Here is a 17,840-nt window from a genome sequence, read left to right on the forward strand (position 1 = left end):
GACTCCCAAAGTGCTGGGATTACAGGCATGAGCCACCTCGCCCAGCCCCCACACATGGATTTATTTATTTTTTGTGTTTGTATATGTTTAGTTTTATAGTACTAAAGCAACTTGTACACTTTTTTTGTTTTGTTTTGTTTTTGTTTTTGAGACAGTCTCACTCTGTTGCCCTGGCTGGAGTACAGTGGCACGATCTCAGCTCACTGCAGCCTCTGCCTCCCAGGTTCAAGTGATTCTCCTGCCTCAGCCTCCCCAGTCGCTGGGACTATAGGCACACGCCACCACACCTGGCTAATTTTTTTTATTTATTTATTTTTAGTAGAGACAGAATTTCACCATATTGGCCAGGCTGGTCCCAAACTCCTGACCTCAGGTAATCCACCCTCCTCAGCCTCCCAAAGTGCTGGGATTACAGATATGAGCCACTGCACCCGGCTACAAAGCAACTTGCACATTTTTAATGTTTAAAACTGAGCATCTGGGCCAGGGGTTGTGGCTACCTTCTGTAATCCCAGCCCTTTGGGAGGCCCTGGCAGGTAGATGGCTTGAGTTCAGAGGTTTGAGATCAGCCTGGGCAACATGGTGAAACTCCGTCTCTACAAAAAATACAAAACTTAGCCAGGCATGGTGGTGCACACCTGTACTCCCAGCTAGTCGGGAGGCTGAGGTTGGAGGATCAATTGAGCCTGGGAGGTTGAGGCTTCAGTGAGCTGTGACTGCCTTATTGCACTCTAGCCTAGGTGACAGAGCAAAATCTTGTATCAAAAAAATAAATAAATAGGCCAGGCACTGTGGCTCACGCCTGTAATCCCAGCACTTTGGGAGGCCTAGGCAGGTGGATCACGAGGTCAGGAGTTTGAGACCAGCCTGGCCAATATGGTGAAACCCTGTCTCTACTAAAAATACAAAAATTAGCTGGTTCACTGATCATTCTGATGCAGGTGCTGGGGAGTTAGGAGAGGTCATCAAAGATGATATTTGGCCAAACCCATTACAGTTCTACTTGGTTCCTGATATGGATGATAAAGAAAAATAAGAAGATGATGATGATGATGAAGGGTTGGAAGATACTGAAAAAGGAGAGGAGGATGAAGGGGGAGATGATTAATAGAACTCTGATGGATTCCAACCTCCCTTTTAAAAAAATGTTCCCCATTTTGTGCTGGGCATGGTGGCTCACGCCTGTAATCCCAGCATTTTGGGAGGCCAAGTCAGTGGATCACAAGGTCAGGAGATCGAGACCATCCTGGCTAACATGGTGAAACCCCGTCTCCACTAAAAATACAAAAAATTAGCCGGGCATGGTGGTGGCCGCCTGTAGTCCCAGCTACTCGGGAGGCTGAGGCAAGAGAATGGTGTGAACCCGGGAGGCGGAGCTTGCAGTGAGCCCAGATCGCGCCACTGCTCTCCAGCCTGGGCGGCAGAGCTAGACTCCGTCTCAAAAAAAAAAAAAGAAAAACTTTGGGATGGTCCGAGTGCAGTGGTATTTACAACTAATTTATCACAACCAATCACAGATTTCTTTATTCCTTCTCCACTCCCTAATGCTTCACTTGACAAGCCAAAAACAAAAAGAAAAAAAAAAAGGAAAAAAACAAACAAAAAAACACATGGAATTCTAGACAAATCAGTTCCACACATAGCAATTGACTGCTACCCCTGTTAATTCTGCTGAGCTGCTTTTCCCTCCATTGCCAGCCTTAGAGGATCAGTTTTCCATGTAATTAAGGTTGTTAAGAAGAAAGGGGCTGGGCCAGGCACTGTGTAATCCCAGCACTTTGGGAGGCCAAGGCGGGTGGATCACGAGGTCAGGAGATCGAGACCATCCTGGCTAACATAGTGAAACCCCGTCTCTACTAAAAATACAAAAAATTAGCCGGGCTTTGTGGCGGGCACCTGTAATCCCAGCTACTCGGGGACTGAGGCAGAAGAATTGCTTGAACCCAGGAGGCAAAGGTTGCAGTGAGCCAAGATCGTACCACTGCACTCCAGCCTGGGCAACAGAACTAGACTCCATCTCCAATCCAAAAAAAAAAAAAGAAGAAGAATAAGAAAGGGGCCAGGCGCGGTGGCTCATGCCTGTAATCCCAGCACTTTGGGAGGCTGAGGCGAGTGGATCATTTGAGGTCAGGAGATCAAGACTAGCCTGGCTAACATGACGAAATCCCGTCTCCACTAAAAATACAAAAATTAGCTAGGCGTGATGGCATGCACCTGTAATCCCAGCTACTTGGGAGGCCGAGGCACAAGAATTGCTTAAGCCCAGGAGGCAGAGGTTGCAGTGAGCCAAGATCACGCCACTGCACTCCAGCCTGGGCGACAGAGTGAGACTCTGTCTGAAAAATACAAAACAAAATAAAACAAAAAAGAAGAAAGGGGCCAGGAGCAATGGCACACACTGTAACCCCAGCACTTTGGGAGGCTGAGGTGGGCAGATTGCTTGAGCCAAGGAATTCGAGACCAGCCTGGGCAGTATGGCAAAACCCCTTCTTTACCAAAAAAAAAAAAAAAAAAAAGAGCCAGGTGTGGTGGTGCGCATCTGTGGTCCCAGCTACGTGGGAGGCTGAGGCACGAGGATTGCTTGAACCCGGAGGTCAAGGCTGCAGTAAGCCATGTTCGTACCACTGTACTCCAGCCTGGGTGACATAGTGAGATCCTATCTCAGAAAAAAAGAATAAGAAGAATGAGAGAGGTAGACTCCAGAAATGACAAATAGCAAGCTCAATGTTGATCTTAGGTGAAATTCTAGAATGGGATTTGTGGGCAATACAAAAAAAAAAATTGGTGGTTCTGAGAGCTCTCACATATTCACTAAGAGCAATTCTGCTGAACTTGATTTCCTTCTTGTCAAAGTATATGTCTTCCTTGGACAGTCGGATTGTTTACCGAGGGCCAATTTCGTACCAAGCATTGTGCTAAGAGTGTAGATAGATACAATAGGGGTGAACCAAAAGGACATGCCCCCTGTCCTTACCATGTAGTGAGGAACAGTCGTTAAACCAAAAGGCGCGTGAATAAATATATCACTATAAACTGTGAGAAGTGATATGAAGGATCACAGGATGGTGGGAGAATTTCACAGAAAGACCTGATTTAGATTTGGCAGCAGGGAGGAGCTTGGTCTAAGGAAAACCTTTAAGAGGAACTCATATTTAAAGATAAGTAAGAGGCCCGGTGTGGTGGCTCAAGCCTGTAATCCCAGCACTTTGAGAAGCTGAGGTGGGCAGATCATGAGGTCAGGAGTTCGAGACTGGCCTGGTCAATATAGTGAAACTCTATCTCTACTAAAAATACAAAAAAAAAAAAAAAAAAAAAAAAAAAAAGCCAGGTGTGGTGGTGCATGCCTGTAGTCCCAGCTACTCAGGAGGCTGAGGCAAAAGAATGTCTTCAACTTGGGAGGCGGAGGTTGCAGTGAACCAAGATCGCACCACTGCACTCCAGCCTGGGTGACAGAGCGAGACTCCATCTCAATAAATAAATAAATAATAAAATAAAATAAAGATAAGTAAGAGTTAGCCAGGGAAATAGAGCAGAAAGAGTATTCTCTTTTTTTTTTTTTTTTTTTTTTTGAGACAAAGTCTCGCTCTGTCGCCCAGGCTGGAGTGCAGTGGCACGATTTTGGCTCACTGCAACCTCCACCTCCAGGGTTCAAGTGATTCTCCTACCTCAGCCTCCCAAGTTGCTGGGATTACAGGCACACATCACCACGCCTGGCTAATTTTTGTATTTTTAGTAAAAATGGAGTTTCACCATATTGGCCAGGATGGTCTCAAACTCCTGACCTTGTGATCCACCCGCCTAGGCCACCCAAAGTGCTGGGATTACAGGCATGAGCCACTGCACCCGACCAGGAGTTTTTTGTTGTTGTTGTTTTGGGTTTTTTTGCAATGTTGTCTCGCTCTGCTGCCCAGGCTGGAGCGCAGTGGCTTGATCTCGGCTCACTGCAACCTCCACCTCCCAGCTTCAAGCGATTCTCCTGCCTCAGCCTTCTGAGTAGCTGGGATTACATGCCTGGTCCACCACGCCCAGCTAATTTTTGTATTTTTAGTAGAGACAAGGTTTCACCATGTTGGCCAGGCTGGTCTCAAGCTCCTGGCCTCATGTGATCTACCTGCCTCGGCCTCCCAAAGTGCTGGCCTGAAAGATATTCTGAGCATAGTAAACAGCATGGGCAAAGACCTTGAGTCAGTAAAGTAATGAGTTTGAGGAACTGAGAGCAGGCTGATGTCACTGGAAAGTAGTAGGAGAGTGAGAGTTGGAGCTGGAGGGTGAACAGGTCAAAATTATGCAAGCTTTAAAGGGCACAAAAAGGTTGGCTTTTATCCTGAGGGTGTTAGAAAGTCATCAAAGTAGTTTGTGCAGGAATGTAGCCCAAATGATCCAGTTTTGGTTTGGAAAAATTTAAACATAGGCCAGGCACGGTGGCTCATGCCTGTAATCCCAGCACTTCAGGAGGCCAAGGCGGGCAAATCACTTGAGGTCAGGAGTTCAAAACCAGCTGGCCAACATGGTGAAATCTTGTCTCTACTAAAAACACAAAAATTAGCCGATGTGTCAGCGGGCACCTGTAATCCCAGCTACTCAGGAGGCTGAGGCACGAGAATCACTTGAAGCAGGGAGGCAGAGGTTGCAGTGAGCCGAGATCAAGCCACTGCACTCCAGCCTGGGCAACAGAGTGAGACTCCGACTCAAAAAAGAAAAAAAAAACTTTTAAACATATATGAGAATAGACACAATTATATTATAGCACCCAAAATTCTCATCAATAGCTTCAAAATTATCATTTTATGGCCAATTTTTAGGATTTGGGAATAAAATAGAAATTCCCAGGAATTCTCAGAAATTCTTTTTTTTTTTTTTTTTTGAGACAGAGTCTCGCTCTGCCGCCCAGGCTGGAGTGCAGTGGCGTGATCTTGGCTCACTGCAAGCTCCGCCTCCCGGGTTCATGCCATTCTCCTGCCTCAGCCTCCCAAGTAGCTGGGACTACAGGTGCCCGCCACCTCGCCCGGCTAGTTTTTTTGTATTTTTTAGTAGAGACAGGGTTTCACCGTGTCAGCCAGGATGGTCTCGATCTCCTGACCTCGTGATCCGCCCGTCTCGGCCTCCCAAAGTGCTGGGATTACAGGCTTGAGCCACCGCGCCCGGCCAGAAATTCTTGATATTAAAAACTATTCTGTATTTTCATAACACTTGATTTAATGTTTTAAATGTTAGTATGCAAGATCTTCAAAGAAAAAGACTTTCTTTTAATTTTTAAATTTTTTTGAGACATGGTCTCTCTCTCTGTCACCCAGGCTGGAGTGCAGTGGTGCGATCTCAGCTCACTGCAACCTCTGCCTCCCGGATTCAAGCGATTCTCCCGCCTCAACCTCCCTCCCAAAGTGCTGGGATTACAGGCATAAGTCACTGTGCCCAGCCAAAAAAGTTAACATTCTTAAAATAAAAAACAAACATGCAGGCCGGGCGCGGTGGCTTACGCCTGTAATCCCAGCACTTTGGGAGGCTGAGGCGGGCGGATCACCTGAGGTCAGGAGTTCAAGACCCGCCTGACCAACATGGACAAACCCCATCTCTACTAAAAATACAAAATTAGCCAGGGGTGGTGGTGCATGCTTGTATTCCCAGCTATTCGGAAAGATGAGGCGGGAGAATCGCTTGAACCCGGGAGGTGGAGGTTGCGGTAAGCCGAGATTGTGCCATTGCATCAGCCTGGCAACAAGACTGAAACTCCATCTCAAAAGAAAAAAAAAAAGAAAGAAAAGAAAAAGAAAAAGAAAAACATAAACATGCAAAGCATTAGTTGCCCTGTCTAGTAGTCTTGATATTTGTTTCCTGACAGATAGTCCAGATGTAAGAGAAATCCCTTTCATTTGAATTGACGTCAGTTGAATTGCTAAAAATACAACCAGAAGCGTCTTTAAATTAGGGATTAGAGTACATGATGCTTCATACAAGATCATTTACTTTTATAATGCTTGCCCTGATTTTGGTTTTACTGTTGAAGTTGATAATATTTTTGCAAATTCAGATTATAGATTAGTTCTGATTTCACTGGTATTTTATAACAGCAATATCTCTTCTTTTGCATCTCTTCTGCTAAAGTATTTACAGATGACTGTAACCCACAGCGAATATTCAAACACTAAAAACTGCCAATGAACATTATTGAATAGCATTCAAATAATCAACATTGAGCTTTCCTAACACGATACAGAATCCCAGATTGAAATTCCCAGTTTTAGTATTTACCAAAATTTGTTACTTCTTGGATCACCACTCATTGGATTTATATAAAGCAAACTGTGCATATACACTCATTACTATTTATTTTACTTCCAGAAATGCTTGTGCTTAGCAGCAAACAGGGCCATGAGCACATACTTGTGACATGGCAGTGAAGACGAATTGACAGGGATGGGTTCATGCTGTGCTTTGGAGTGAGAAACACCATCAGGATATTACAACTCTTTTTTTAAAAAAAGTTTTAATTGTTTAAATAAATTTTTAATCTTAATTTTTATGGGTACTTAGTGGGTGTATATATTTATGGGATACATGAGATGTTTTGATACAGGCAGGCAATGATTATACAACCCATTTTAATAGTCTCATTGCGCTCCATCATCATTTTGTTGACACTGTACCAATCTGAGTTAACAGGATGGGTATTAGAAACTAACAGGGAGCCGGATGCAGTGGCTCACGCCTGTAATCCCAGCACTTTGGGAGGCCAAGGCGGGTGGATCGCCTGAGGTCGGGAGTTCAAGACCAGCCTGACCAACATGGAGAAACCCCGTCTCTATTAAAAATACAAAATTAGCCGGGGTGGTAGCTCATGCCTGTAATCCCAGCTACTCAGGAGGCTGAGGCAGGAGAATCGCTTGAACCCGGGAGGCAGAGGTTGCAGTCAGCTGAGATCGCACCATTGCACTCCAGCCTGGGCAAAAAGAACGAAACTCCGTGTCGAAAAAGAAAAAGAAACTAAGATGGAAATAAGGCCGGGCGTGGTGGCTCATGCTTGTAATCTCAGCACTTTCAGAGGCCAAGGAGGGTGGATCACTTGAGGCCAGGAATTCGAGACCAGCCTGGCTAACATGGTGAAACCGCATCTCTACCAAAAATACAAAAGTTAGCCAGTTTGGTGGGACGCGCCTGTAATCCTAACTACTCGGGAGGCTGAGGCAGGAGAACCGCTTCAAACGGGGAGGTGGAGGTTACAGAGACCTGAGATCACGCCAATGCATCCCAGCCTGGGTGACAGAGACTCTGTCTGGAAAAAAAAAAAAAAGAAGAAAGAAAAGAAACTAAGAGGGAAATGAGTCTGGATAGTTGGGGTGGGTGAGGACTCTCAGAAAGGAGGGAGGGCTTGCCAGCAGAAGGGGCATGTTTTCGTGCGTAAGAAATGGCTGGGGAAAGGGAAAGCGGTGGGGGCACCCGTGATGAGACTGGCTGACTCTAGAAACATTAGCAGGATTTCGTCCACACTTGCTTGGGTAACTTTCTGTTGTCACTGGGAAGCCAGTGGGACTTTCTCGTCCCAGATGAACCAGGGCCCATACACTTATCACTTTCACTTGTTCCTAGAGGCTGTGTAATGTCTTGGCTGCCTGAGGGTGCAGGGACTATGCTCATACAGTGGGACTGTAACTCGGCATACACAAATTAGGTGCTCACAGGTCTCACACTTGTCACTTGGCTCCATTCAGTTTCATACTTGGTTCTTTCTCTTCCATGATCTCTATTTTGTTCCTTGAATAGACCAGGACTCTGTAAGTTGAGACGCTGGTAAATTCTTTTCCTTGCCAGTTTACTCTGACTTTGTACCCACAGTTCAAGGCTAAATCCCTTTTTGTCTGGGCTACTAGTTGCCAAATCCCTTTTTGTCTGGGGTAGTCGTTTCATGTAGAGACTGCTTCTGTACCTATATGCTTATTCAAATATGGTAGTGAAATAAAATCAATGCACAGCCATACCATTACTACATAGCCTGTGTAAAGAATGATGCAGATCTATTTATACACAAATATGGTAAGCTCCATAATATATTATTAGACTTTTAAAAAGTAAGTTTCCAGACGACATTTATAGTAGTACACGTGTATGTGTGTGCGTGTGTGTATTTATAATTGCATAGAAATTGTTTTGGAAGGATACTTGCTAAACTCAACTCTAACAAGTATGTAAATGACAGGAATGAAATTACTTTATTTTTTAGTTTGTTTTCAAATTATTTTAATTTGCAAGCATCACTTCTATAATGTGAAATAAAAATTTAAAACCCCAAACCATTGCTCTTCTTAGAGTCACTTGAATTGGTAGCCCTGAAGAAAATTCCTAAATTAGACTTTCTTCTGTTCTTGACTGAACAAGGATGAATGGATCACCCAATCCTGTGCCAGGTATAGGAATAAATGCTGGACAGTTACAGATGAAAGAGAGCATGTTGCCCTTTAAGGACTTCAAAGTTTACAGAGAGACGAGGCCAGAAAACAAGAAAATGAAGTACAGTATGATATATGCCTCAGAGCTATACGTTGGAAAGAAAAAGGATGGACAGCACAGACTTTAACGCAGTAACAGGAGGTGGGTGGGAAAGCCTTCCAGCGAAGGTAAGAATCAAGAGAAGTCTTTTATTTTCCCTGTTTCTTTACTATTAAAAAATGTCAAACATATCTGAGAAGTTGAAACATCTGCAGATCCACCAGCTAGATTCCATGATTGAACATTTTGTTATATTCACTTAATATGTAGTACAAATAAATAAATGCAAAACCATTTGAAGATTCACCCCTAAATGTTTAAACTTCAACTCCTAAGAATGACATTATCTTACATAACCACAATGCCATTATCAAACAAAAATAACTTTAATCCCCCCCACCACCTTTTTTTCTTGAGACCGAGTCTTGCTCTGTCACCCAGGCTGGCGTGCAGTGGCGTGATCTTGGCTCACTGCAACCTCCGCCTCCCAGGTTCAAGTGAGTCTCCTGCCTCAGCCTCCCAAGTAGCTGGGATTACAGGCATGCACCACCACGCCTGGCTAATTTTTGTATTTTTAGGAGAGACAGGGTTTCACCACCTTGGCCAGGCTGGTTCTGAACTCCCTACCTTAAGTGATCTGCCCGCCTCAGCCTCCCAAAGTGCTAGGATTATGGGTGTGAGCCCCTACACTCGGCCTCCCTTTTAATTATCCAATAGCTGATTCGTAATTTAAAAATCATCCCATTTTCCTCAAAACCTCTTTGATATGTTGTTTTTTTCTCACAATCCAGGATCCAGCCTAGGTTCAAATATTGCATATTATTGTGTTTTGTATTATGTCAACTTGGTTAAGTTGGAACTGTTCCCCAGAATCCTTTTCCCTGAATGGTTTCAGGTTAGAGCTGGCCAAAAGAGGAATTTGCATGACCTTTAAAAAGCAGAGGCTGGGCACGGTGGCTCACGCCTATAATCCCAGCATTTTGGGAGGCCAAGGCAGCAGATCACGAGGTCAGGAGCTCGAGACCAGCCTGGCCAACATGGTGAAACTCTGTCTCTATTAAAAATACAAAAAAATTAACCAGGCGTGGTGGCAGGCGCTTATAATCCCAGCTACTCGGGAGGCTGAAGCAGGAGAATCACTTGAACCTGGGAGGTGGAGGTCACAGTGAGCTGAGACTGCGCCACTGCACTCTAGCCTGGGAGACAGAGTGAGACTTCATCTCAAAAAAAAAAAAAAAAAAAAAAAGGCAGAAATGAAGCCTCCTGAGTAGCTGGGACTACAGGCACGCACCATCATACCCAGCTAATTTTTGTGTTTTTAGTAGAGATGAGGTTTCACCATATTGGCCAGGCTGGTCTCAAACTTCTGACCTCATGATCTGCCTGCCTTGGCCTCCCGAAGTACTGGGATTACAGGCGTGAGCCATCGCGCCCAGCCGCAAGTATTATTCTCTAAATGTCATTGTAGTTAGATATGGTGACAGAAGTGTTAGTGAGCTCTAGCTTGTCCTTGCTTTGCTCTGATGAGTGTCCAGAAATGCTTGCCAATTCCTGACCCTGTTGACCACCAGTGACAACCAGACACTTGGTGATGGATCCACAGAGGTGGCGGCTGCTCAGATGGCTCTCCATGAGCCTTCTCAGCACAGCCCAATGTCAGTGGCCAGATGCACTTCCCTCCCCACATTGGTGACTCCTCTTTTGATTCTCTGACTAACCTCTTGGTCTTTCACTTCCCCAGCTGCTTCTACAATTGTGTAAAGCATAATTCTCATAATAAATTCCTTACCTCATCATTCATAAAGGTTCTGCCTCCCTGACTGATGCACTTACTGGTACTGGCCATGGTTTCAGGGGACAGATAACATTAAGGATAGGAATTGGAAATTGGTTTTCTGATCTGATTAAACTTAAGTGCATTCGGCCGGGCGCGGTGGCTCAAGCCTGTAATCCCAGCACTTAGGGAGGCCGAGACGGGCGGATCACGAGGTCAGGAGATAGAGACCATCCTGGCTAACACGGTGAAACCCCGTCTCTATTAAGAAAATACAAAAAAGTAGCCGGGCGAGGTGGCGGGCGCCTGTAGTCCCAGCTACTCGGGAGGCTGAGGCCGGAGAATGGCGTGAACCCGGGAGGCGGAGCTTGCAGTGAGCTGAGATCCGGCCACTGCACTCCAGCCTGGGTGACAGCGAGACTCCGTCTCAAAAAAATAAAAAAATAAAAAAAATAAACAAGTGCATTCATGATTGTTGCCAGCAGTAAACTTAAATTCTTAAACTCTACCTGTAATCACTTGTGATAAATGGTTATAGAAGGCAAAGCTTTGGGTAGCCAAATATTTGCTGCTGTAGAAGATTTCAATAGAAATAGGAATGTAATGAGGAATGTTGGTTGCTTCTACATATGGGGGAAGTTTGGAGAAAGAAAACGATGAGCTAAAGGCTTTAAATTTCCATCCCAAGATCTGGAAAATGGACCAAAAAACTTGAAGACCGCCTTTAAAAAAAACCCTCTTATGTCTGGTAGCCTCAAGATCAAGATTTCTGATCACCAAACCCTAAGTGTCCACTTGCAGCAGACTGAATTTCAATACAAAGTGAATTCATAACCTACCAGGGTGTCTTATGTTCAAAATAAGACATAGACTGGGAAGGAGTCAGACCCTGAATCTTAGGATACAGACATGTGGATGGATTCCTATGAGGCCAAAGACCTTCAACCAACCATGGTCCTGCAGGCTGCATGTGGCCCAGGATGACTTTGAATGCAGCCCAACACAAATTCATAGACTTCCTTATTTTTGAGACAGAGTCTCCCTCTGTCACCCAGGCTGTAGTACAGTGTCACCATCTCGGCTCACTGCAACCTCTGCCTCTCAGGTGTGAGTGATTCTCCTGCCTCAGCCTCCTAAGTAGCTGGGGTTGCAGGCACACACCACCACACCCAGCTAATTTTTTTGTATTTTTAGTAGATATGGGGTTTCACCATGTTGGCCAGGCTGATCTCAAACTCCTGACCTCAGGTGATCCACCCGCCTCAGCCTCCCAAAGTCCTGGGATTACAAGCTTGAGCCACCGTGCCCGATCATAAACTTTCTTAAAACATGAGCTTTGGCCAGGCGCGGTGGCTCACACCTGTAATCATGCACTTTGGGAGGCCGAGGCAGGTGGATCACCTATGGTCAGGAGTTTGAGACCAACCTGGCCAACGTGGCGAAACCTTGTCTCCACTAAAAATACAAAAATTAGCCAGGTGTGGTAGCAGGCACGTGTGATCCCAGCTACTTGGGAGGCTGAGGCAGGAGAATCACTTGAACCTGAGGTTGCAGTGAGCCGAGACAGCACCACTGCCTTCCAGCCTGGGCAACAAGAGAAAACTGCGTCTCAAAAAAAACAAAAACAAAAACGAAACAAAACCAACCAAAAAAACACAACAACAACAATAAAATCATTATGAGTTTTTTTGTGACTTTTTTCTTTTTCTTTTTTTTTTTTTCCTAGCTCATCAGCTATTGTTAGTGTATTTTAAGTGTGGCCCAAGACAATTCTTTCAATGTGGCCCAGGGAAGCCAAAAGATTGGACACCCCTGCCTTAAACCCTAAATTCAGCTGACCCTCCTGAGCCAAAGAAAGTGACCTTCCTCTATATCTGCAGTTAATCTTCCCTTACCTGAAGAACCTGGGATGACCTCCCCAGAGCTAGTGGCCTTTCAGGTGACTGTGATCCTCCTAGGAACCTAACCCTTCCACCTCTTTTAGATCTGTAAGCGCAGAGATTCAAGTCACAGCAGGCCCCAGGGTGACTCATGAGGAAATACCATACAAACCAAAAGAATATTGAGAGTTGGCCAGGCGCGGTGGCTCAAGCCTGTAATCCCAGCACTTTGGGAGGCCGAGACGGGCGGATCACGAGGTCAGGAGATCGAGACCATCCTGGCTAACACGGTGAAACCCCGTCTCTACTAAAAAATACAAAAAACTAGCCGGGCGAGGTGGCGGGTGCCTGTAGTTCCAGCTACTCGGGAGGCTGAGGCAGGAGAATGGCGTAAACCCGGGAGGCGGAGCTTGCAGTGAGCTGAGATCTGGCCACTGCACTCCAGCCTGGGCGACAGAGCGAGACTCCATCTCAAAAAAAAAAAAAAAAAACAAAGAATATTGAGAGTTTGTCAATGTATACATTGCTTCATGTTTTCTTTTGACATAGTTTCATATTTACAGCAAAATTATAAGAATAGTACAAACAATTCCCTTTACCTTTTACCAAGATCCTTAAATGCTGATTTATTTACTGACTGAAACTGAGGGAATATGTAGGGGAACAGATCTTGAAAGAGTTGGGTCAGGATGCAAGAAATATAATTTTGGATTTGGATGAATTTATTTATTTATTTATTTATTATTTTTTTAAGACAGAGTTTCTCTCTGTTGCCCAGGTGGAGTGCAGTGGCACAGTCTCGGCTCACTGTAACCTCCGCTTCCTGGGTTCAAGTGATTCTCCTGCCTCAGCCTCCTGAGCAGATGGGATTACAGGCACCTGCCACTACGCCCGGCTAAATTTTGTATTTTTAGTAGAGATGGGGTTTCACCATTTGGCCAGGCTACTCTCGAATTCCTGACCTTAGGTGATCCACCCACCTCGGCCTCCCAAAGTGCTGGGATTACAGGGTGAGCCACCACGCCTGGCCTGGATGAATTTATTAGTAAGAATGCACACCCTAAAAAACCTTTATCAGCCAGGTGCGGTGGCTCACGCTTGTGATCCCAACACGTTGGGAGGCTAAGGCAAGAGGATTGCTTGAGGCCAGGAGTTTGAGACCAGCCTGAGCAACATAGCAAGACCCCATCTCTACAAGAAAACAAAATAAAATAAAATAAACCTTTCTGGCTTCTGGCTGAGGAGAGCCTGCCCCTCCCTGGGCTAGCCAGTTCTTAGAGATAGAGATAGCAAAGGGCTCAGCCAGAAGCATGTATTTGATATGCAAACGAACCAGTCCCAGAGCCACACCCCCTCTATCTGTCCTATACATCCCTAAAGGCAAAATTCCTCTCCCGAGGGCCAGGTCCCAGTCAACTAGGGACAACCTACACCCCAAAGCCACTGAAATTATTCAAACTAGTCAATACTAAAGGTTCACCCCAGGCCGGGCGCGGTGGCTCACGCCTGTAATCCCTGCACTTTGGGAGGCCGAGGCGGGCGGATCACGAGGTCAGTAGATCGAGACCATCCTGGCTAACACGGTGAAACCCCGTCTCTACTAAAATACAAAAAATTAGCCGGGCGCGGTGGCGGGCGCCTGTAGTCCCAGCTACTCCGGAGGCTGAGCTACTCCGGAGGCTGAGGCAGGAGAATGGCGCGAACCCGGGAGGCGGAGCTTGCAGTGAGCCGAGATGGTGCCACTGCACTCCAGCCTGGGCGACAGAGTGAAGACTCCGCCTCAAAAAAAAAAAAAAAAAAAAAAAAAGGTTCACCCCACCCTACCTTGCCTTTCCCACAAAATCCCCCACCCCAAAGAGCAGTAGCCTAAACCTTCCCCATAATTCTGTCTTCTGCCCTTTGACCACCCAGTGTCTTTTCTTCAGGGCCCTGCATGCTTCCTGTCCCCAGGACCCAGGAGTACAATAAACTCTGTTTTCTTGAACCTCTCCTGTCTCCTCTTGCAGCCATACCTGACTGGCCATCTCATAAAAGAATGCAAAGCAGCCAGGTGCACGCCTGGAATCCCAGCACTTTGGGAGGCCGAAGCAGGAGGAACACTTGAGGCCAAGAGTTTAATACCAGCAACATAGTGACACCCTCATCTCTACAACACTATATTGTGGCACACACCTGTAGTCCCAGCTACTCAGGAGGCTGAAGTGGGAGGACTGCCTGAGCCCAGGAGGTCAAGGCTGCAGTGAGGGTTAGGATTATGCCATTCATTGCACTCCAGCCTGAGAAACAGAGAAAAACCCTGTCTCTAAAAAAATATATATAAATAAATATAAAAAACAATTTTTAAAGAAGGGCACTAAGCAGAGATTCTGAATTTAAGGTATCTGTTCAAGTTGTTTGGGAATGGCTTTAGAAGTTCGCTCTTTTTTTTTTTTTTTCCTTGGGACTGAGTCTCACTCTGTTGCCCAGGCTGGAAGGCAGTGGCAAGACCCCGGCTCACTGCAACGTCCGTCTCCCAGGTTCAGGCGATTCTCCTGCCTCAGTCTCCCACGTAGCTGGGATCACAGGCACCTGCCACCATGCCCAGCTAATTTTTGTATTTTTAGTAGAGACAGGGGTTCGCCATATTGACCAGGCTGGTCTTGAACTCCTGACCTCAGGTGATCCACCCGCCTCGGCCTCCCAAAGTGCTGGGATTACAGACACGAGCCACCGCACCCGGCTTTAGTAGTTTGCTCTTAAACCCAAAGATGGCTTGCATGGATGAAGTTAAAATATCAGAACTCCCAATACTTAAGAGGAAGGTATCCAGGGCGCTACAGTGGATTTATAATGTAAAATCAGCTAATTATATTCCTTGGTAGGATCTCCCAAGGTTTTGTGGACTCCCCTCACCAAGGTTTTGAGAAATACATTGATGAGAACACTGGCATTCTTGAAGTACTCTGTAGTGGTTACTGAAGACAAGGCTTGAGAATGGGAAATGCAATTATCAAAATGGGATCCCTGAATTAATGCAATGAGAATGATGGGACATTAGGGTGTCCACAGCCAAGTGGAGGCATTTAGTAACCAAGACAAAGTTAGTGTAGTTACTGTTATGGGCAGCAGAGCCAAGGCAGGCATCAAAGCAGTTTGGCCTGCAGAGCGTTGGCATTGGCTAATGGATCATAGTGTTCCAAGGACAGGAATGGATAGGCAGCCTACTAGGGTCTTACTTGATTTGTGTAAGTGGAAAAGCTCTAGTTATACTGAAAAAAAAAAAAAAAAAAAAAAAAAGCCTGACTTCTTTTTTTTTTAGACAGAGTCTTGCTCTGTCACCCAGGCTGGAGTGCAGTGACATGATCTTGGCTCACTGCAACCTCCACTTTCTGAGTTCACACCATTCTCCTGCCTCAGCCTCCCCAGTAGCTGGGATTACAGGCATGCACCACCAGGCCCAGCTAACTTTTGTCTTTTTAGTAGAGACTGGGTTTCACCATGTGGGCCAGGCTGGTCTCCAACTCCTGATCTCGTGATCTGCCCCCCTCGGCCTCCCAAAGTGCTCGGATTACAGGCATGAGCCACCGACTTCTGACAAGAAAGAGTAAGAGCCCTTCAATCAATTATTAGATTAGAGACAGTCCCGAAGCCAAGTCCCCTTGAATGAAGGAAAGATCCTTTGAGGAAGGATTTGCTACATTGTCAAAAAGTGACACTGTAAATCTTCTTCTTAGCATTTCCTCAAAGAGATCTGCAGCCATAACGCAGGGTGACTGTGCTTTGAAAAGGAAATGACCAGATACTTAGGAGTTAGTATACCTTGGCTCTGAACAGGTGCTAATCCCTGGAGAAGCAAAATGGCACTGTGTCCCATTGTCAGAGTAGGGGCTCATGGAAGTCAGATGATCTGTGAAGTTTTGGCTTGGCTCCATCTCACAGCAAGCCCAGTGGTTCCCAGAACTCACCCCATCATTATTTCCCCAGTTCCAGAATTCACAGATGGGTATACATTGCAGTTTGGATATATTCAGTAGGTGTCTGAGTAGACATACTCAACAACTGGTAGACTTGTTATATTGGTTCTCTGACCCATGGAATGAAGGCTATCATGATAGAAAAGGCCAAGTGGAATCCACTAGAACTGTGTCTACATACTAAAATAGTAAACAAAAAACAGTATCACATTTCTGGAAGGCTTGATGAGATTAGTGCCATCAACAAGGTCTTGAAAGACACAGAGGTGGTAATTCCTACCATATCCCTGCTTAAATCACCTGTTTGCCTGTCAGCAGACTGAAGGACATAGGAGAATGAAAATGGGTTATCCAAAGCCTGGTGACTCCAATTGCAGCTGCTGTTCCAGGTATAATTTCGTTGCTAAAGCAAATCAACACATCCCATGGCACTTAGTTGCTTTTTCTGTTGTGTTTTGTTTTTTGAAATAGCACCTTTCTCTCTCACCCAGACTGGAGTGCGTTAGCACAATGGCTCACTGCAGCCTCCACCTCCCGGGCTCAAGTGATCTTCCTACCTCAGTCTCCCAAGTAGCTGGGACTCCAGGCGCACACTACAAGTTGTTGTTGCTTGTTGGCAGGATGCCTCAGTTCCTCACCACATGTTCCTCTCCTCAGACTAGATTATGACAGAGGTTAGAGAGTGAACGGAGCCCTGAGGTAGCGACATGAAGGTGTACTGCAGCCCTGCCAACTAAAAGAAAACTGCATGTGGTGGTCTTTTCTAAAAGGCATAGAGTAGAAAGCATTTCACAGACAATTGCAAACCAAGTACCATGGTTGGCCAGGTACAGTGGCTCTGCCTATAATCCAGCCTTTTGGAAGGCCAAGCAAGGCAGGAGGATTTCTTGAGCTCAGGACTTCAAGACCAGACTGAGCAACATGGCAAGATCCTGTCTGTACAAATAATTTTTTTTTTTTGAGAGAGAGTTTCACTCTTGTCACCCAGGCTGGAGTACAATGACGCGATCTCAGCTCACTGCAATCTCCGCCTCCTGGGTATAAATGATTCTCCTGCCTCAGCCTCCCAAATAGTTGGGATAACAGGTGCCTGCCACCATGTCCAGCTAATTTTTGTATTTTTAGTAAAGACAGGGTTTCACCGTGTTGGTCAGGCTGGTCTCAAACTCCTGACCTCATGATCAGCCCACCTCAGCCTCCCAAAGTGCTGGGATTACAGGTGTGAGCCACTGCACCTGACCAAAAAAATATACATATATTTTTTAATTAGACAGGTGTGGTGTTGCATGACTATAGTCCCAGCTGCTTGGGAGGCTGAGGTGGAAGAATCACTTGAGCCCAGGAGTTCAAGGTTTTGGTGAGCTGTGATTGCGCCATTGTACTCCAACCCATCTCAAAAAAAAAAAAAGTTTTCACTTAAATGTTTTTAGGAAATAAAAAAATAAGCCAGGCATGGCGGCGGGCACCTGTAGTCCCAGCTACTTGGGAGGCTGAGGCAGGAGAATCGCTTGAAACTGGGAGGTGGAGGTTGCAGTGAGCTGGGATCGTGCCACTGCACTCCAGCCTGGGCAACAGAGTGAGACTCCATCTCAAAAAATAGAATAAAATAATAATAAACTCATTGTGTGTTAACATAAATAACATACATAAATACCTTTTGCTAGGATCTGAATGTTGGCATACTCCCCAAAATTCATATGTTGAAACCTAATCTCCAAGGTGATGATATTAAGAGTCGGGGCCTTTGGGAGG

The sequence above is a fragment of the Macaca thibetana genome, chromosome 14 (genome assembly GCF_024542745.1).
Source record: "Macaca thibetana thibetana isolate TM-01 chromosome 14, ASM2454274v1, whole genome shotgun sequence".
NCBI classification, from domain to species: domain Eukaryota; kingdom Metazoa; phylum Chordata; class Mammalia; order Primates; family Cercopithecidae; genus Macaca; species Macaca thibetana.